We start from the raw sequence: 23,433 nt of genomic DNA, 5'->3' as shown, positions 1-23,433 counted from the left end.
CGATAATTGATTGTTTGCATGGGTCGAAGGCAAGCCCATGATAGTTGATAATTCATTCTTTGATATGTTTGGTATTTTTAACCATGTGATGTTTGCATCGTTATTGTAATTGAATTTAAAGCCAGGGAAACATTTCTTCTGTGTGAATCTTACGTTTTTACAGGCTCTGCTTCACAAATTCCTTGTTCTGCTCTGTTCACTTGTGAGTGTTGTTCTTTGTTCACAAAGTTGGTGTTCTTTAATTGTTTTCGCCTTTTAAGGTTGTGATATATTTTAATGATGTGCTGTAGTTTTTGTGTTATAACTTCATGCTTTGCAGTTTCCTGTATTTGTTGGACTAATTACATTCATTCCAGTGACTGTGTATACTACTATTAGCGAAGCCCATTAAATGATGATGATGATGATGATGATGAAGAAGAAGAAGAAGAAGAAGAAGAAGAAGAAGACGAAGAAGAAGAAGAAGAAGAAGAAGCAGAAGAAGAAGAAGAAGAAGAAGAAGAAGAAGAAGAAGAAGAAGAAGAAGAAGAATTACATTATGTGCCACATGTGTGTACGTTTTTTACCATGTGTATATTCTTTGTTCACGAGGTTGGCATCGTGTTCATTTAATGGTTTAAGACTTTTTGTGCTTTGACATGTTTGAATAGAATGAAGTATTTGACTGCCTTGAGTGTTATAATTTTGTGTGACGTTCAGTGATCCAGGTTGATTTCAATTTTCAGTACATTTGTTCTCGGACATTTTCATATGCTACATTCCTATTGTAGATTATCATGAATGAATCCAATGAGAAACAGTACTTCCAGACATTTAAAGAATCATATTCTGTTGATTTTCTGTGCATGCTAAAATGAAGAAAGGGAGAAACATTTGTCTTTTGCATGGTATGTGGGTGTGATATTAATATTGCACATGATGGAAGAAACAATTTAAGTGATGATGAGTTGGCTATTGGCATTCAAAGTTCCAACATAGTGGATGATCTCCAGGATACAGATAAATCCCTTTTCTTTTCATCAGTAAGAAACTAATTTTGTACTGCCTGTGACTACATCATCAATAAGTTTCCACTCAAGGATGATGTGTTTAAGCATCCTCAAGTTGCAAGGTTGGACAAAATTTAAGATGCACAGTTTTCTTCCATTCGTTTTTCTGTGGAAAGGTTTCCTACCTATCATGTTATGCAAAGAAGAGAATGAAACTACAGGTGAGGTGGTGAATGAGCTTCAGAGGTAGTTCACAGCTGTTCAGGTAGATGACACTTTGGTTGCAAATCAAGATGCTGCAAGTGATTCCAGTTGGGCACAAATATCAAGAATTTGTGGAGCCGATGGACTTCTTTAGTATAACCAAATTTCTAGAGTAATGCTGTCTGCTCTCACCATACCCCATAGCAATGCAGAATGTGAACCTGATTTCAGCCTTGTGAAGAAAAATGAGTTCAGATCATCCATGTCCAATGAATCTCTGGAGTCTATTTCTGTTTTGAAGGCCAGGAGTTCTGGTCGCTGTTATGTCAAAACATTTTCTCAAGACTCTTTGCAGGAAGCTAAAAAAGGCCATAACTATGACTTTAAAGTCGAACTAGCGTGTGATTTGCAGTGTGTATTATATTATTTCTTGCCTGTGTTATGTTAAACAAGTTTTATTGTGTAAAGCCTTTTTCAATTATGACATATCTGCTTAATTTATCAAAGAAGTCTTGTTATGTATGTTCCAAACTAATATCCACCACGCCTGCTACTTTTTAACATGGATTTCTTTTTGACTGTTATGTTCATCTACAAATCATTGGCCTATGATGTAAGCAGATATGATTTCATTGAAGTATCCTATTTAAAGCATGAATTATTGTATTTTGTAGCTCAGAAGTATTATTATTTTTGTCACGCCAGGGTAGGTCGAAAATCATTAGATTTTTGTCACACGTGAGTTTTACTGATAACCCTTTTCAAAAGTTGGTAGGTATGATATATATATATATATATTCATTTCACACTTTATGAAACAGAACATGTGAATTTCAGTGCACCTAAAAGTACTTAAATCAGGGGTTAGCTCCTAAAATAACCTTTCTTCAAATAAAGAATGTTATTTTCCCATTGAAACTTACTGTAAAAATATTTCCACCACTATTATAAGTGGTCAGACAGAGATAGTTTAGGTTACTACCTTTAATGCGGCACATCTCATGCCTCCCACTGCACATGACACATGACACCTTGATGCAGCTGATAGATGGCCGGAAGGAACGTAACTGGGTGGCCTCTAGTTGTCGACAGAGAGTACAGTAGGCAGCAAGTGTGGTGAATGGGTGCTGCAATACTTTTGTAACTTCACTTACTGTATAGCGAAACAAAAATGGATTGCTATAGATTGAAACGTTACTACAATTGGTCGAGTAGTTTTCTCTGAAAACCTCTTTGTGAAGTGTACTTAAGATTTCTGTCATTTATTTTAGGTTAATTGTGAATATGGAGCAGCATAAGTCTGCTGCCGCGCACATTGCTGATGTCGCTAGAAGAAATAAACCCAGCAGCAATAGTTAGCAATCCTGAAGGATGTTGGTGTCTGCAAACATGCCATGGAACGTGCTAACCAACCTGGCTATGAAAACATCAGTTGCTGCATTCAAGAAGCAGAACCTAAGAAGAAAACCTATTTTAACCCTTCCCAAGCAGATGCTTTTATGGCTCTGAGCAGAATATTCTTTCTGAATTTTGAAATATGTAGAATATATTTTTCACGCACTAAATTTAATTATGCCACAGCTGCATTACACTTACTTGTTGGTACTGGAAGGTTGAACACCATCTGTTGGTTGTAAAGTTGAATTTTCTTATTTTATGTCCACACATTTAGTGCATTAACGGTATAAGTCACTGCAATTTTACATATATACACTGTAAAATTTTTCTACAAAACACACATAACTTTCACAGCTTTTTAGAAATGTTGTGAAGTGTGGTACATGCTTTGCCTTTTGGAACATCTCTTCGACTTCTCTATCTACTTGATGAATCAATAGACCCTCTTATTACAGTAAAAACTCTAGGCCATCAGTGATATTGAAGTTATGAATATACAGACTTTTTGCTTGGAGGTCACCGTTCGAGGACCAGGGACTCAACAAGTCATTGCCTGAACTTTCTACGTGTAATTGGTTCAGAGTTACAGTTTTTCTGGACCATAGCATACAGCAGATAAAAGTTCACAATCCTTATCTCAAGGAGCCAGAAGAACATCTTTCTATACCACTTTATTGTTCTATGCATGAAGTGGTAAGGGGCTATATTGTGATCACTAATCCACTCCACCCATGCGTTTCGTGCAGTCTACAGTCATATTGGGTTTGTCTATCGGGGAGCTTGTTTGGGTATTTGGAGGAGACTGATCTAACATCTGTCTTTGACCATTTTGGCTAGGGCTTAACATGGACTGTCCTTTTATCAGTTTGAGCCAGAGCAAGTTTAGATTCTTTGCAAAAATAAATTATGTCCCCTTATTTCGTTTTGCTCAGATTTTTTTTTTGTTTTGAGCTGATGTGACATGTTCTTATGGGATGGCAGGATAGGAGTTGGTCAGCTAATTGTGGTGACTTATAATACCTGTCATTATAAGCACGATAGCCAGAACGAGGGTTCATGTGAGAGAAGCAGAGAGATCAGTAACAATCTCAGTGGTTGTTAGAAGGTCTGAAATAGCTTCCTCTTTACCAATGTAAGGATTGAAATAGTACACATACCCTTTACTACTGTCAGTAGAACAAACATTTTGAGTCCAAATTTTCATTGGGTTATAAACTTTAAACAAAACTCTCCCCTTAAAGGATATTGTACTCCCGTCAATAGAAATCTCACCAGGGGTATAGTGAAGCATACACTTTTATCTCATTTTATTAATGACAGGCTTTACATATTGAAATTTTCTGAGACAATCTTGATTTTGGGAAGCGTGTACGAAATGTAGATTCCAAAACAGGAGTAAACATTCATCACGGGGAAATATGTCTGTAAAGAATGGTACCTTACTCACCCATGCCTTAGAGAAATACTCAGTACTATCCGTCAGCACCATGTTTATCACGAACTCCTAGAGTGCTTTTATGTCTGAGTTTAGCGGATGTTTCCATTCGTTTAGCCTTGACTTCTGTGTGAGGGGAGCGTTCTTTTTTTTTTTTTTTGTGTGTCACCGTACAGACAGGTTTCTTCACGAATTATATTTCAATCAATCAATTACTACTGGTCTGCATTTAGGGCAGTCGCCTAGGTGGCAGATCCCTATCTGTTGTTTTCCTAGCCTTTTCTTAAATGATCGCAAAGAAATTGGAAAATTATTGAACATTTCCCTAGATAAGTTATTCCAATCCCTAACTCCCCTTCCTACAAACGGATAGTTGCCCCAATATGTCCTCTTGAATTCCAACTTCATCTTCATATTGTGAACTTTCCTACTTTTAAAGACACCACTCAAACTTATTCGTCTACTGATGTCCTCCCATGCCATCTCTCCACTGGCAGCTTGGAACATAACACTTATTGCAGGTTATAAATTTCATTTTTGTCCGTATTGAAGATCTCAAAATTATAAGAATTTGTATCACATACCACTTAATCGAGCAGCTTGTCTCCTTTCTCCCAAATCTTCCCAGCCCAAACTTTGCAACATTTTTGTAACGCTACTCTTTTGTCAGAAATCACCCAGAACAAATCGAGCTGCTTTTCTTTGAATTTTATCTAGTTCTTGAATCAAGTAATCCTGGTGAGGGTCCCATACACTGGAACCATACTCTAGTTGGGGTCTTACCAGAGACTTATATGCCCTCTCCTTTACATCCTTACTACAACCCCTAAATACCCTCATAACCATGTGCAGAGATCTGTACCCTTTATTAACAATCATATTTATGTGATTACCCCAATGATGGTCTTTTCTTATATTAACACCTAGGTACTTACAATGATCCCCAAAAGGAACTTTCACCCCATCAACTCAGTAATTAAAACTACTTTTCCTATTTGTGAAACTCACAACCTGACTTTTAACCCCGTTTATCATCAGACCATTGCCCACAGTTCATCTCACAACATTATCGAGATCATCCTGCAGTTGCTCACAATCTTGTAACTTATTTATTACTCTGTACAGAATAACATCATCTGCAAACAGCCTTATCTCTGATTCCACTTCTTTACACATATCATTTATATATATATATATAAGAAAACATAAATGTCCACTAATACTGCCTTGAGGAATTCCCTTCTTAATTATTACAGGGTCAGATAAAGCTTCACCTACTCTAATTCTCTGAATTATATTTTCTAGAAATATAGCCATCCATTCAGTCACTCTTTTTTCCAGTAAAATTGCACTCATTTTTGCCAGTAGTCTTCCATGATATACCCTAACAAATTCCTTAGATAGGTCAATCGCAATGCAGTCCATTTGGCCTCCTGAATCCATATATCTGCTATATCTTGCTGAAATCCTGCAAGCTGAGCTTCAGTTGAATAACCTGTCTTCTGTCAAACCAGTTATTAAATTTGCAAACATGTCTAATATAATCAGAAAGAATGCTTTCCCAAAACTTACATACAATGCATGTCAAACTGACTGGCCTGTAATTTTCAGCTTTATGTCTATCACCCTTTCCTTTATACACAGGGGCTACTATAGCAACTCTCCATTCATTTGGTATAGCTTCTTCAACCAAACAATAATCAAATAAGTATTTCAGATATGGTACAATATCCCAACCCATTGCCTTTAGTATATCCCCAGAAATCTTATCAATTCCAACTGCTTTTCTAGTTTTCAACTTTTGTATCTTACTGTAAATGTCATTGTTATCATAGGTAAATTTTAATACTTCTTTAGTATTACTCACATCCCGCTATCTGGACATTATCCTTGTAACCAACAATCTTTACATACTGCTGACTGAATACTTCTGCCTTTTGAAGATCCTCGCATACACACTCCCCTTGTTCATTAATTATTCCTGGAATGTCCTTCTTTGAACCTGTTTCTGCCTTAAAGTACCTATACATACCCTTCCATTTTTCACTAAAATTTGTATGGCCACCAATTATGTTTGCCATCAAGTTATCCTTAGCTGAATTCTTTGCTAGATTCAGTTTCTTAGGAAGTTCCTTCAATTTATCCTTACTTCCATAACCATTTCTAACTCTATTTCTTTCCAGTCTGCACCTCCTTCTTAGTCTCTTTACTTCTCTGTTATAATATAGTGGATCCTTATCATTCCTTACCACCTTTAAAGGAACAAACCTATTTTCACATTTCTCAACAATTTTTTTAAACCCATCCCAGAGTCTGTTTACATTTTTATTTTCCAGCGATCATTGTTACTTTTTAAAAATTCCCTCATGCCTGTTTTATCAGCCATATGGTACTGCCTAATAGTCCTACCTTCCTTTCTTTCACATTTATTTTTAACTACGACAGAAACAGCTTTGTGATCACTAATACCATCTATTACTTCAGTTTCTCTATAGAGCTCATCTGGTTTTATCAGCACCACATCCAAAATATTCTTCCCTCTAGTTGGTTCCATCACTTTCTGAATCAGCTGCCCTTCCCATGTTAACTTATTTGCCATTTGTTGGTCATGCTTCCTGTCATTCACATTACCTTCCCAATTGACATTTGGTAAATTGAGATCACCTGCTACTATCACATTCCTTTCCATATCATTTCCAATATAGCTGATTATCTTATCAAATAATTCCGAATCAGCATCAGTGCTAACCTTTCCTGGTCTGTACTCTCCCAAGACATCAAGTTGCCTATTACCTTTAGAGAAGAGCCTCACACCCAGAATTTCATGTTTTTCATCCTTAACTTTTTCGTAGCTTACAAATTCTTCTTTCACCAGAATGAATACCCCCCCCCCCCTACCATTCCTCTCCTATCTCTACGATACACACTCCACCTCCATGAGAATATTTCTGCATCCATTATATCATTATATCCATTATATCATTATATTATATCAAACCATCATTGAAAAATAGCACAAAATAATCTACAGGCTCTGTATTACTATCAAAACTAGACAGAAGAACTGGAGCAAGGTTTATGCCTAACAATTGAACCCTAGGACTAGGCCCCGGATTCCTATTGGGCATATCTCTCCACTCTGAGTCACTGCCGCCGTCAAATACCACACTGTCACTTGTGCTGTTCTTGCTCTCACACTTGTCAGTTTCACTTATTTCACTGTCACTGTCAGAAAAACTAACACACTCTAACGTCCACAAATTCTCATATGTGTGCATCTGAATAAACAGATATTTGTGAAGTCACAGAGGTAAGAATTTCATAGTGTTCCGTATTGAAGTGAGTTCACTATTACGTTGAAAGGAGAAATAAGTATAAAAGAAAATTCACAAGTAAACAAAATGTGAAGATTAAATAATTCTCTCAGATACTGTTTATGAAACACTATAAGACATTAGGGAGCATTGTGTGTTGAAATTTCAATGTTACGAAGAAGTCTAGAATCAAATGCGTATTTTTCAGTTGCAGTTCATGAGGCACTGTGTAATTTTAGTGGGTCAGCACTGCATGTTGACAGTTCCAAATATATTGAAGAAGTCATAGATCAAATACGTAGATGTAGTATGGAGCAAGTTCTTGAAGAGTAGCAAGACGTATGTGCTGATCGGCCTTTTAAAGCCTTTAAATGCTGATATGAGTGAAATCTGCCTGCTGTGATTTCTTGATGGATACAGTACTTTTGCATCCATCTTTTGGCAAAGGCCAGAGTAAAGTGTAGCTTCCACCGAAGTCCCAATCAACAACCATGGCTGTGACAATATGGAAGCTGCTGGGGTATGAGTAGTGCTGAGTAATGGCATTCAGAGCACGACTAGTGCATCTGAGTGTTATGAAAGGTGCTGCTCATAGGGTTAGTTGTGCTGCAATAGTACTTTCTGACCCAGTGAGGAAAGCAATGGCAAACTACCTCACTCCTCATCTTGCCTAGTACGCCTCATTTTGGCGCTGTCATTGGTTTTTGGGGTTTCCTTATAACCGCATAACCTTTAGTGGTGCTATTTGAGGATCCAACCAGCCTCTGGGCTGATGACCTAACAGACAGACACAGACATGAGTGAAATTGTATATTATTTGTCGAAATAAATATATCCAAGTTAAAGAAATTCATATGTTATACATAGAAAAAACAATTGTGAAGAGAACAAAATACTAAAAAGCGCAAAATTGGAACAGTTGTGAAGTATAATGATATACCATGTGATATCTCGAAAGTAAGAATAGCGTAATGTATAAATTTAAAAGTTAGAGTGGTCTAAATCATTAGTGATGTTAGAAAATATAATTCAATTAGGAGAGGGAAAAAAGGAAAGAAAAAGCTGAAGTAGAAAAATAATGAATAAACGAAAAATAGGGAAATAAATGAGGAGGTATAGTGGTTTAAGGTGGATCAGGTGGATGGGTTGTAGGAAGTGGAAAATGTCACTAGGAACTATATAATGCCTGGAATATTGAATTTGGGTTTGTAAATTTAGCATGTTTGAAAAACAGACAAGGAAGTCAAATAAAATATTCGGGTTTTCAGAAATGTCATTTAAATTGAAATTGGGGTTAAAGTATTGGTCAAGATGAATAAAATAATTTTCAATAGTGTTTACAGTAGAAGGGGCCCTTTGTTAATGTCTTTTTCAGTACTGGTGAAATTATGATTAGAGTCTTGTATGTGTTGTCCTATTGCAGGGAATCTGTTGTATTTGTAGCGTTGTTTCAAGATATATGCCTGCACAAATAAAAATAAAAATAATAATAATAATAATAATTAAAAAATAATAATAATACTATGATATTGGTAAAAATGAACTTAGAAATAATAATACTGACAATTAATATGAATAAGGCAATAGTAAAATAGTACAGTAGCGGTGATTACACATCAAAACATGGAAATACGATGGTAGATAATAATAATAACTTTGTGTGGCTATTTCTAGCCGAGTGCAGCCCTTCTAAAGCAGACCTTCTGGTGAGGGTGGGCGGCATCTGCCATATGTAGGTAACTGCATGTTATTCTTGTGGAGGATAGTGTTATGTGTGGTGTGTGTGAGTTGCAGGAATGTTGGGGACAGCACAAACACCCAGCCCCCGAGCCATTGGAATGAACCAATGAAGGTTAAAATCCCTGACCCGGCCGGGAATCGAATCCGGGACCCTCTGAACCGAAGGCCAGTATGCTGACCATTCGGCCAACAAGTTGTGCGGTAGATAATAAATACGCAAAATCAAACCATATGCGAAGGGAACACTTACAGGCCTAATGATGACAACTAGAGAAGGGATTGTGGAAGGTGCGGAAGCCCTATTGAGGTCCATGACAAGGTATGACGTTACGGGGAAGAAAGGGACTACGATAACTCATCCTTGACTAAGTATATTGAAAATAACAAATGAAAAATTACAAGAAACAAGTTAAATGACTGAGCAGTTGATACTTAACTCACAAACCAAGGATGTTTAAAAGACTTTAACCAAAGATAAAGATCCACAAAGTAACTTTGAAAACACAGGATTTGACATTGTAAGGTTGTGCAGAATTACTAGGTGCTGTCTATTAAATATGCAGGTGAAAGAATTGAAACAGAAAATAATGCAAATCTAGGGCAAACTCAGGCATGTTGAATTTAAAACATTAAAAATTACCTTAAATGAGAAAATACCAAAACACGAAAGAATTAAATAACATCAAACATAAAGAAAAGGATAGAACTAGCACTTACCAAGGAAAGGCAGAAGTTCATGAAGGGAACCCTCGAGCGCGACCGCTGTTGAGGACAGATTGGAATAGATTAAAATTGAAATAATTGATAAGGAGATTCCACCTATTCAATACCAAAGAATAAGAAATGTAGTGAATTACATTCTCATTTAATAATAATTAGAAATGGTACCGGTTTCGACCCTAGTCCAGGTCATCATCACCCGATTAAGAAATGGAAAACAATGCATAGGATCAGTAGAAGAGGCAATATGAAAAGGAAATGAACGGGGTAGACACTGTAAAACTTAGAACAAGTAAAATACAAGTCATTCAAAAGAAAAACAGTGCGCAATTCACTTAGCGGCAGCAAGGCACACACAGCGCTAGGCGAAGTCCCACAATGATTACGAATAGCGGAGAACTGTTCAAAGCCAGTTATTTAAGCAATTTGCCAGCTCCCGGTGATCAGCGCGACACATTCAATATCAGGCACTGTGGTTTCAAACTCCAAAGTAAAATGGAGAATAGCTTGACGATCCAGTTATTTTCCTTGGTTGCGGGAAAGTAAGTATATAGATAAATATAATAATTGACTAAGTAATTGTGCTCCTATAGAATTCTTAGTACAGTTGACCATGACCATGTATGGTTATTTCCTGACTTGCTGAAGCAAGAGGAATTGCATCACCTAAACTCTCCATGTGCAGTACCCACTGGTCCAGAAGTTATGTATCGCACGAGTTTTATCACCATGTTACAATTTTGACATACAGAATTTTAAAAAATAATTTTCAAATAATTCTTCAAGTAATTCTTCAAGTTAAAATGTCCCAAATGTCTTTTCTTCACACTTGCTGATATTAATTTAAATGATCAATTACATAAAATTTACATACAAAAAAATAACACTCAAAAATAATTCTCGCATTTTTGCAATGTTCATTTAACGTTCCATATATCTTGATGTTTCCCTAAATTACATTTTTTTTAAATTATTACAAACATATTCAAATTAATATTTTCTTCCAGTTACATAAAAAAATTCCAGCAGAGTCCAGAGTTCTTATTTCTTGATGTTTCACAATACAAAAATATTACAGACAAAAATTAAATCCTGATGTCCTTTCTTGATGACAAAATTGCAATTCTGATGTTCTTTCTTAATGACACACCTGTCACATTCAGTAAAACGAAAATGAGTGGTTAGAGTCGAAAATGTTGATCAATACAGGTTTCCTTGTCCTATGGAAACTTTCATCAAGTTTAAAGTAAACAATGGTGACATTTTACCATTTTAAAGCTTTCTTGCTCAAAATATCTCATTTCTATAAAAAAATATTGAAACTGACATAACTCATTCAATTTTTATGATCATCATGTGCAGTTTCCAGCTGTTGGCCAGGTCTGCTTGGAACATAAGCCTCTCCATCTTGTCTTGCCTTCCAATCACTTCTCACTCTTCACTCTTTCCCCATCCTCTCCTCATCTCTGTACACACTCTTCCACTCCTTGTATCCACTATCTCTTGGTCATTTTCCTGTTATTTTGTGCATTTTCCTGGGTATCCTTTCGTCTGTCATTCTCTTCATGTGTCCATACCTCCTCTATCCTGTTCTGTAGTTCTAACCTTCTCATTTCTCATCTTATCCATTCTTGTCACTCCCATCCTGCTTCTTAGAAATTCCATTTTACTTGCCTGTACCCTGCCTCATTACCCAAGTTTCTGCTGTATACATCAGAATAGGTACATAGTACATCCTGTACATCACTCTTTTGCTTCCCAGAGGGACATCCTTGCTCCAAATCAGGCTTCTAACACTTTTCAGGGATGCCCCACTTGTCTTCCATGCTTGATTATTTCCTTATCGTTTCTTCTACTTTCCTCTATGATGCTTCCCAAGCCGTTCCCCTCCAAGCATTATCCCTCTCATAGATCTCTCCTTCTTTCTAGTTGTGATCACTATCTCCCTCTTTTTTGACATTAAATTTCATTGTTCCACCTCATCTTCCCATGCACCTTACCTGTTCCTTGCCACTGCTGTCATTAGCTCATCCATTACTACAGTGAAGAGCAAAGGTCTTGTCTTAATCCACTTTTTTTCTCAAACCAGTCTGTTCTCCCTCCTCCTACTTTCACACGACTGGTTTTTGTGATAAAAATCTAAAATATTACATTTTTTTAGAAGTTAATGCTGAATTTAAAATTAACAAAATCTCAATGTTAGTTTCCCACTTGACAAATGTTTATAAAGCTGTCAATACAGCACCCTCTCTTTCTTATATTAGACAACCATACAATACTTGCAGCATACAATTAATGCAAAGAAAATGAAAAAAAGATTCTTCGCCATATATCACATCGGTTCCATGCACCGTCATAGTGGGTTGAAGGCTGTCTTTAATCGAGAATGTGATACATATCTGAGCTTGCATTCCCATGAGAACATTCTCTCCTTATGATCTAGAGCAATTGTTCAACAAGGCTTTCACACAAGTGGCCGCATTTAAGAAGTGTGTCTCTGGATAATTCCTCTAGATGCAAACCAATTCCGTGCTGATGACCGCACTGCTAGATTCTCACTTTCTACAGCATAAGTGTAAAAGGAGCTTGAAGATTACCCCACCAGTGGAGATCGGTCAAGCAGAAGTGAACCATAAAACGGGCCTACTACTCAAACATCACCTTCATCACACAGGCCTCAACCCTCAAAACAAAGACAGTATTCTGTCATACTCACAGCAACACCAAACAATATATCACTAAAAGCTAAGAAAGAAGATGAAATAACAAAATGATGAGGAGGCATGCAGAAAAAGGAGATGGTTAAAAGAAATCTGAACAGGTCAAGAATCAGATGAATTTGAACTGCCTGTTGGAGATGAAACTGGAATGAGCCAGATGAACAGTGGTGCTAGGACAAAGTAAGACTAGACTTTATGTGGAGAGTTCGGCAAAGACAATGGACTAAGGTATCCTTGCCTGATGCATTGTAGTTGAATTCATTCTGAATGTAATAATGCAGAATGCACAAATAAATATAAATGTGACTCTTTCAAAGTAAAAAATTGATAGAAAACTTCCAGTTCAGAGGGGCTTTTTATTATCTAATGTTTCTTATTTAATTTGATCAAAAACATTAATTTTTATGCTAATACTGACAAATTTTCAATTTATTCATATAGCCCCTATTATTTTTCTCAATATTTAAAATCATTGATGTTAATATTTTTCCCAAAATGTTTATGTATCATTTCCTTCAGTTTGCATATTTTTCGTGTAACTTCACTCAGTTATGTATTATTGATAAATACATTTTCTTATCTTATAATTAATTTATACTTGATTATCATCTGTTGAACTTAAGGTACTGGGTGTCGTCGCCCTATATGATGTATGTGGTGGGTAATGCCACATTTTGCAGATCTCAAAATTACAATTTTTAGAGTACTTGAGATAGATCCTAACGTTATGTCGATGGTATGTACCGGTAATGAAAGAGATGATTTAAATTTTAAAAATGGTTTTTACAGTTGGCTTTACATTGTACCAACACAGATAGGTGTTATGGCAATGAAGGTATAGGAAAGGGCTAAGAGTGGAAAGGAAGTGGCTGTTGCCTTAATTAAGGTATAGCCCCAGCATTTGCCTGGTATGAAAATGGGAAACCATGGAAAAGCATCTTCAGGATGCCGACAATGGGATTTGAATCCACTATCTTCCAGATGCGAGCTCACAACTGCAGGCTCCTAACTGCATGGCCAATTCACTCGCTAGTCTCAAGTCTACTTTGGGTAAGAAAAAACTGTATTTTCCTCAAGTGTACACCATTGTTGTGCATTTCCCATATCATTGGAGATGGTGCCAGCCATTACATCACCACTCAGGTGGAAAATGTCCTCTACCATCACGGAGATGCTAGTGGATAATGTTGAAGAAGTTTTGTAAAGACTAGGAAACAGACAAGAAGGAATGGACATCAAAATGTGGATGGAGTGCAAGAAACATCATGTTATATCTTATAATATGAGTATATAAAAGGAAATATCCTAGTGCAGTAATAAATCATGGGGAGGGGGGGGCAACGTGTAAACCTATAAAGAAGTCATATGAAAAATAACTGCAACAAGAAATGAAGGCATGTTGTGATGCTGGGATATGCTTCAGCGATCACCAGGTTAAAAACAAACGGTGAAAGTTCTTGTATATCTGGATTTGCCTTAGCTGTAATGTCAAGAATGGGCTAAGCCACTGCCTTGTAGATGTTGGTAACCAACATAGTAAATTATGTTGTAAATGAGAAAGTGTATCGTATAATAGTAGATAATATCAATATATTTCAGTTTTACAAAAGAGAATATTTTACATTTTTTATAACTCAGCAATAGGTACACTTATTGATGAAAATCATACATGCAATTCAGTTTGATCAACAAATATAGAATCTGTACATTTTTTTTTTTAAATCCTCCTCTTGAAGTCCATGGCCATGGCACTTTGGGTGGTGTTTCCGGTTAAGGCTCCTTGATCATCTCTGACAATATTGATAATACTCTTATAATCTCTTGAGTATTGCAGTACTTGAGCTGCAGTTATCTTGGCACATAAACAACAATGAAAGTACCTGAATACCTTTTAAGCTCTTGTTTAAGTACAGTTATGGTGAAATACAGGCTTATGCTTCTGTGGAACTAAGAAGTTTTATAAATTTCCAAATTCCTTGCAATTATTTATGAAAAGACTATTTAAACAATAGATAGGGTATCTGCCACCTGGGCAACTGCCCTAAATGCAGATCAGTGGTGATTGATTGATTTAGAAGAAAAACAAAATTGGCTGGTAGACCCTCAGGTAGTTGTGTGACATTCCCCACCAAATATCAGGGTCCATAACCCATAAATACTGAAATATTTTAAGGAACTAATGGATTTCGTTCCACCATTTCATCATGCATACTACCAAAACATTAAATAAGTTGCAAAATCGTAGAACATACCTGATGAGAAATGTTTCGAAGACAGCAATGACTTCTGTTAACATCTTAAACGATAAATTTTCTGGGCAAAATATACAGCTATTAAATGCAGTGAACTTAGTATAATATTTTCAAAAGAGGTTAAATGAGAATTTACAGTGATTACTTTTGAGTTAGTAGTGATTATGAAGATTATTTCTAATATTGGAAATAGCTTTGGGAAGGATCAACGTGTAATCCTTTTATTATTGATATTGTCTGGTTTTGGGCTTATTAAAGGAAGTCTATAATAAAATATGTAAATTTATACCATGTGCTTGACCCTCATGTTCACAGAAATTAATACAGATAAATCCTTATTTTTTTCAGTCTTATTCACAAAAATCAATTTTTCTCCGTAAAAAAAAAAAGTGTGGGTCAACCCATTTCTCCAGACATGTCTTCAAATGCTGTAGATAGGGAGGATGAGAATAGACCCAAATAAGTAATTAAGAAATCATGGGAGGGACTGGAGTATGGGAGTAAAATGGAAATGAACAGTATACTGTAAGTGGGATGAGCTTTGTTCTGGATCCTGATGAACATGGCAGTTTAGGATCGTATCATGGCCTGAAGTTCTAGAAGTACTATTTGCACATCATGTCAGAAAACTAGGTAAAAGAACCACTTCTAGGGGTACTAATTCCCATTACTTAAACTTTAGATGTTATGTATCTTTCAATATGTTTAAAAGTACAACACTTAACTCGTTAAATATTCCAAGTCTTGTATTTCTCTCTCTCTGTTTATAGGCATAGAAGGAGAAGGTCTTGATGGAAGAGAGTTGAGTGAAGGGGCATTTGCTGTGGATAGCTCATTCATCCATGATATTCTTCAGAATTTATCCAGTTTTACCTCTGCAGGTATGATTGTTTAAGGGATATTTTACAAATTAAAAAAAAAACTTTGAGCCTTTGAGCTGAAAAATTACATTACAAAACCTGTGTATGAATTTCTCTTCTATATCACTGTTTAACTACAATAGTAGCATTAGACTCTAATTAGGCAACTAAATTTCACATCTGTTCTCAATGTTAACTGTACCTGAAGAAATATGAAAATACTTTTTGAGATGCTCTTTGCGGAAAGACTCAACAGAGTCATCGTAATTAACATCAGGTATTGTACCAGGAACTTCCAGCGGTCTGGAACATAATTTAACACTAAGAAGACAGGATGACTCATACCACCTAGAAAGACGGGTCAAAAATAACCCTTGAGTGATATATCACCTTTATTCTATTATTTGTGAATACAGATGTGGGGATATATTTTCTGTATTGAAAATAAATATCAATGATCTTCCTGATTGAATATTATGTGATAAATCATACAATCATATCAAAACTTAAGTTATAAATGGATGTAAAATCAACCAAAAAATCACAATCAGATATTATTTGGATACATAATGAAAGTCTCTTGCCTGATTTGTTTTCTATTCTCATGAATGTATGTATCCATACTAAGCTCATCCTTCAATAGTCTGAAGAACATGTGATGACGTAGAGTATGTCTGTGAATGAGTGTATTGTCAACCTCAAAGCTTACAGACATTCTACACAGGTGACAATAATTTTCTCTTTTCCAATACATCTCTTGCCTTACACACATGCCCACCTTTTGTGTCCTTGCATTTCCTGTGTTTTCAGCTAGATTAAGCTTCTATACCACTATCATCGTCTGCAGTATTGGTCCTTTTATTTCTGCTCTGCGTGTTTGCTTGCAGTAAGTTCCTCAGCAAGTTGTAGGAGAAAGTTTCTTTGCAAGATCTTGATATTTGTAACCTGTTTGTATAGCACCCAAGCGTTTAGTCCTGCTGATAGATAGATAGATAGATAGATAGATAGATTATATTAGTTCTGCTAAGTCGAGGACATTACTGAATTAATGTAATGGCCGCCTATGTGCAGCTGGCTTGACAGTATGCTTTCTGGCCGTTTGGTCCACAACGTCGGCTCCATGCTTAGTTTTGTTGTAAAATGTTACGGTATTGGGTTTCTTATTTCTGTCCATTCCCACCTGGACATCTGGATGAAGTGAACTGAGCAAAAGTACATTCTTACTGACCTTGCTTTTATAAATACTAGAAAGTTACTGTCTTGTTCCTCTTCAGAAGTTGTGCTTGGGAAGTTTTCACCTTCGCCAGATCCTCCCTTCTTACCCAATGTATTGTATCACGAAGGCTGGTTCTCTGGGATTTCAGTTTTTCAGCTAGCTGCAGTGATGACGCAAGTGACATTCCTACCCTTGTTTATGATCGCCCAAATGCACATTTTCAGGGTGCTGTTCATGCCTTCTTACATAAGGAAATACATTCAAGACATATTTTAATTCTTTATCCCTCTGAATTACTGACTGCCCTAAGAGAAACCAGCATGGTAAGGTTATTTCATTTAGTGTGCAGGATGTATGAGACAGGAGAAGTCCCATCCGATTTTCGGCAGAATGTTGTTATACCTATTCCCAAGAAAGCCGGTGCTGACAGGTGTGAAAACTACCGCACCATTAGTTTAGTATCTCATGCCTGCAAAATTTTAACATGTATTATTTACAGAAGTATGGAAAAACAAGTTGAAGATGAGTTGAGAGAAGATCAATTTGGCTTCAGAAGAAATGTAGGAACATGTGAAGCAATCCTGACTTTACGCCTGACCTTAGAGGATCGAATCAAGAAGGACAAGCCCACGTACATGGCATTCGTAGATATAGAAAAGATTCGATAATGTTGATTGGACCAAGCTATTTATGATTCTGAAGATGATAGGGATCAGATACCGAGAACGAAGAATTATCTACAACCCGTATAAAAATCAGTCTGTAGTGATAAGAATCGAGGGATTTGAAAAAGAAGCAGCAATCCAGAAAGAAGTGAGGCAAGGCTGCAGTTTGTCCCCTCTCCTTTTCAACGTTTACATAGAACAGGCAGTAAAGGAAATCAAAGAGAAATTTGGAAAGGGAATCACAGACCAAGGAGAGGAAATCAAAACCTTGTGATTTGCCGATGATATTGTTATTTTATCTGAGACTGCAGAAGATCTCGAGAAGTTGCTGAATGGTATGGATGAAGTCTTGGGTAAGGAGTACAAGATGAAAATAAATAAGTCCAAAACAAAAGTAATGGAGTGCAGTCGAACGAAGGCAGGTGATGTAGGAAATATTAGATTAGGAAATGAAGTCTTAAAGGAAGTAGATGAATATTGTTACTTGGGTAGTAAAATAACTAACGATGGCAGAAGTAAGGAGGACATAAAATGCAGACTAGCACAAGCAAGGACGAGCTTTCTTAAGAAAAGAAATTTGCTCACTTCAAACATTGATATCGGAATTAGAAAGATGTTTTTGAAGACTTTCGTGTGGAGCGTGGCATTGTATGTAAGTGAAACATGGACGATAACTAGCTCAGAAAGAAAGAGAATAGAAGCTTTTGAAATGTGGTGTTACAGAAGAATGCTGAAGGTGAGATGGATAGATCGAATCACGAATGTAGAGATACTGAATCGAATTGGTGAGAGGAGATCGATTTGGCTAAATTTGACGAGAAGAAGAGATAGAATGATAGGACACATCTTGAGACACCCAGGACTTGTTCAGTTGGTTTTGGAAGGAAGTGTGGGTGGTAAGAACGGTAGGGGTAGACCAAGGTGTGAATATGACAAACAGATTAGAGCAGACATAGGATGCAATAGTTACGTAGAAATGAAAAGGTTAACACAGGGTAGGGTGGCATGGAAAGCTGCATCAAACCAGTCTATGGACTGATGACTCAAACACACATCCGTGGCCATACAGAATTTCTGCCCTTATTTGTCAGGCTTGGATGCCATAAATTGCAAAAAGCGGCAGTGAGTTTTGTGGAGAACACTTGCTCATCAATTGTAATCCAAGCTCAAGGTTTATACCAGATTTAACAATTTGAAATAAACGTTTCCCATACATCTGATATCAGGGCAAACTTATCAGTTTTAAGTCTCCCTGATCTTGAGGATCTGATATTGAATCTCAAGAATCTCAAAATTTCTATAAAACGATCTTGTGACATAGCATTCTTATTTCAAGATATTATTTGTAAAATAGCATTCTTACACAATTCAAGTCCCCACTTTGTGAACCAAAGTGATTTCAAATCCAAGGTTCTTGCACAGGTTGTCCTCTGAGCATATCATATACCTAGAAATGCATCAAGTTCATCCATAGCCACAGACCAGTTCTTACACTGTAGCTGCCTTTCAGCCTCAGTTTCTGTACATTTCTGTATGTGTTTGAGGATAAATTCATTCATGAAGAGTCTCTATGTGCTTGTGACGCACCCATCAACAATATTTCATTTTGCATGTGGTGCTGGACATGACTTGTCCCGAGAGTCATCTTCACTTAATTCCTGGAGAAAAACAATTATATCATCCAGTCTCAAATACCTTCTGTGCTCCAATTTGAGGAATAATTCATAAAACAAACAAACAAACAAACAAACAAACAAACAAACAAACAAACAAACAAACAAACAAACAAACAAACAACAACAAACCATTTATAATACAAGTTTCGCAAGCTCCTTTCTGAGAAAGGCGGGATGGCGGGTTTGTTCTAACCTTGTCTCAAGTTGGTGGAGTGGGGAGGGTGTAAATAGGTAAGGTAGCAGATGGAGTGGAGTTGGGGGGGGGGGGGGGGGGGAAGCAAACAGTCTGCATCATGCATAGGAAGCAAAGTTATGGAAATACGATACAAGTTCTTGTAAAATTTAATACCGGTCAAAAATGATCCTTCTGTCCTAGATTAATTGAATTATGAGGGCCAAGCTGTTAGGGTTGAGGCATCCAAATGTTAATGACAGCAAATAAAGTTAAGCCACCAGCGCAGTAAGTCACTACACTAGCGATTAGCAAACATGCACCGGCCGGTACTACCTATAAACCGGTGTTAAATAAACAATGTTTATTAAACAAATTAAGGAAATCAGTCACAAGGATAGGAAAATTACATCCAACAGTTACTTACCCAGCAAGGCCCAAATAAAACTCCCAGAGGAAATGGATAAAAATTCCTTGTTTCGGCGCTGAACCACACAGATAATAAAAGGAGACACTGGTTTCAATCAAATAAACTTTTAATTAAAGAATGAAAACTTAACATGAAACCAAAAGAACATCGTCCTATCTGAGGGAATAAAAGTATTTTAAGTAGTTCAAAAAACAAAAATTAGTGAATAATAGAAAATACACGGATGAAACTGAAAAACGTAGTCCTTTTCAGAAAATGATACTGATGGAAATCATTAACTTAAAAACAGAAAATTGTACTAATTAAAGACACTAAATCCATTACCAGAAATAGTACACTTTGATAACATTACCATAATAACAGAAAATGATTCGAATTAAAACTTAAATTGTTCACAGAAGGTTTAAACGGGCCCGTTTGTTAGACTTACTAAAATGAAATTAAAACTAACGTATTAAACCTAGGGAAAGCCACTCAATTAACGAGTTTCATTGAACTTTCTTAATAAGAGGAGGCTTCGCAGGAGCATAGAACTCTAGCCCAATTAATAAACTACGAGGGGTCAAATAAGATTAGCGAACGGAAAACACACACAGTAAACAGGGGGAAAAGGAAGAAAACCGTAAGAGATCAAGTGAGGAGCAAAGAAATCTTCCACATAAATCGAAAATTCTTAAGTAAACTCAGGCTCCACAATAAACACGCAAAACCCACAGGCAACAATCACCATCATGCCCCCAAAGGCAAATCGTTACCATAGCAACGAAAACATACGCCCGCAAACCAATCATGGTACAAGGCACAACAAAGGCAAGAAACAAAAAAATAAAATCAGGAAACACAAAAGTTTAAAATACCAAAAAAATAGAAGCAAGGTTTTTTTTTTTTTTAAACCAAGGAAACTAGAATTATATGCTTCTGCAGAACCTCACGCAGTATAAAGGGCACTAAGTGCCCGACACATTTTGAATTTACATGATCAATGAAGTTCATTAACGGGTGAAAATGATAGTTAATTTAAAAAGGATTTCCTTATTTTCGTAGTCTTTACATACCAATAATTTTGATATATTATTAGAATTAACCACACGTCCGTCCGCTTAGTAATTTCCAAAATAATTATTTTCACGAAATTCCACCTTGAAAGAGTTAATTTTCAAGACACGAATCACACGAATTTCCTTGCAGTTTCATAATCACAGGATATAACTTGCCAAATGATGAAGCCACTTACTTGGGTGAAGCTGACGCTCAGGCATGATGAGCTAGTTCCTCACATACTTACAGATGCTTGCTGATGAGTTTGGTTTCCCTGGTCAGAATTAGTTGAAAAGTATCATAATAGGACGATGCAGGAAACAAAGTAATTTGGGTTCAAAACCCACATCTCAAGACCCTCAGCCGGGGTCTATACTCCAACATGACGCCAACATGTTAAGAATCCAATTAACACAACCGCATGCCATGACTTCCCCATGCGTACTGTCGGGGGTCAAAATGGCGAGGTTTGCTCCATCAGGAAGTAGCCGCGCTCTGATAGGTAGAAGAGCGCTTGGGGAGGGGAAACTTATTGTGGGTGTCTGGCGGAAGATTGCAGCACTTATTAGAAGAGAAATGAAACAGTCCGTACAATTCAGAAATGCGATAATCCAAAGACGTTGCCATCAGTCCACAATAAGAAATATAAATAAGTTCGATGAGTATCACCAAAGCACGTAGTAGTAGGAGGGAAACCATCCGCTTAGACATATAGAAAGATTAAGATTTTCTACGGCGATATTGCCAGTTCAAAATAGGTTCACAGGGTAGGGTAAATTGCGTTACACCGTAACAAAGCTTAAGTGATGAGAAGTCACACAGTCTAAACAAAATCTAAAATAAATGATGGCAACAGCAGAGTGTTGAATTCATAAAAGGGTCAAAAATGACCCCTCCGTCTTTCTAGTGTTAATTCGCCATGAGGTACTGCAAAGTAAACAAAGTCACAGCTGGAACTTTTGTTGAAAGAGCGAGTAACTATGTCATGAGCTCCACGCAAGCAACTGACCTTGCTGTAATGCACCAATCGCGCGTACAGTGCGTGATTGCATGGAAAGGAATGGAACATATTTTTACGATATTTTAATCTGGATAAGCTATCCAATAATGGAATAGATAATTTTGTAGCCCATCAGTTAAAGGCAAACATAGCCAAATTTCAAGTAAATTGGCCCCGGGGTTTATGAGTATTTCCACCTCAAAAGAGATCAATTCTGCCACGTGGAGACTAAGTCAGACTCGGGAGAATGGTATAAAAGAACAGCAATTCGCAGCTGAAGGAACAGCACGACATTGTATGCGAGTGACTACGCGGAGGTTCGAACATAGCTGTTGCCGGTGAGGTTCACCGGTAAGAACTTTGCCGTAATTGTCGTCAAAAGACTTGTAATCAAAGTGCTACTTTTGGACTTGGGATAATTTTTCGAAAATTAAAATACAGACTTAGTCTTCACAAACTACTAGGAGTATTTTGAGAACGTGTGACAGTAACTTGGAATAATGTGGAATAATGTATTTGAACTTCAACACAGTTGAAAGCAAGTACTCACACCAGATTTGTTTTTAACTTGGAACATTTGTAATAAGCGTGTGCATATTAATGCAATTTTCCAGTGAAATACATAAATACTTAGTCTGTTAAAGCAAATAATGCAATAAAAGTGCTTAAAGATTCGTATTTAATAAAAATGTGATTAACTCTAAACAGCATTAAATCTTTCGTCCCGGGTGTACAAGACAGTGCCGCATTAACTATTTCTTCTTCATAACACTCAAACTATTTGAACGTACAAACATTCATGAGTTTAGAACACTTCTACTGTTGTAAACAGACTTTTTCTTCGTGTGACCAATGATTGTATTAGAACTCTGTTTTTCCTCTGAATTATTATTATTCCGATTAATGATTTTTTGTATTTTTTCTGCCAGTGTTAAAAACAGTGAACAAGTGCATGTAACAAAATACCATGCATACTTTCATGAAGTGCAAATATGAGTTATTTTGAATAGGACACTACTAAGCAATCATAGTCATTTGAACTTTCTCGTGTTCGCTACACTACACAGTAATGCGTGAAATCCTGAAGAGTGCCTATTTCTCATAATTATCATATATGCATGCCACTACACAAGCTGAATCTCGAGTCGACGTGGGACGTATCAACGAGGGAATGGAACCATGGTATCAACGTGGGATATGGAGCGTGGTGCTATGGTAATGACTTCACAATATCGGCTGCCTATGGTAGCAATTTACTGTTCACTGACCAGCAGCTGTCTACATTCCAGTCCTGAGTTCCAGTAAAAACAGGTGATATGAAGTTCATTTCAAACCACTTTTAAAACAAGTGCATAAAATTCCACAAAACTAACTGTCTTCTTGCCAAGTGGAACAGTAAAATCAGTGACTTCATTTAGCAGCTTTACAAACAGTTATTACAATGCTCATTGGAAACTAGACTTTCACAAATTCTAGTTTGTGTTATTTTCGAAGTGTTAAATTTTCCATACTTATAAAAACTTTTAGGAAGAACTTCACAAACTTTGAAAGTGAAAGAGTATTTATTTTAAAGTGAAGGAATATTTATTATTATTATTTAAGAA

The sequence above is a fragment of the Anabrus simplex genome, chromosome 5, assembly GCF_040414725.1.
Source record: "Anabrus simplex isolate iqAnaSimp1 chromosome 5, ASM4041472v1, whole genome shotgun sequence".
Taxonomy (NCBI): Eukaryota; Metazoa; Arthropoda; class Insecta; order Orthoptera; family Tettigoniidae; genus Anabrus; species Anabrus simplex.
This window is presented reverse-complemented; position numbering follows the sequence as displayed.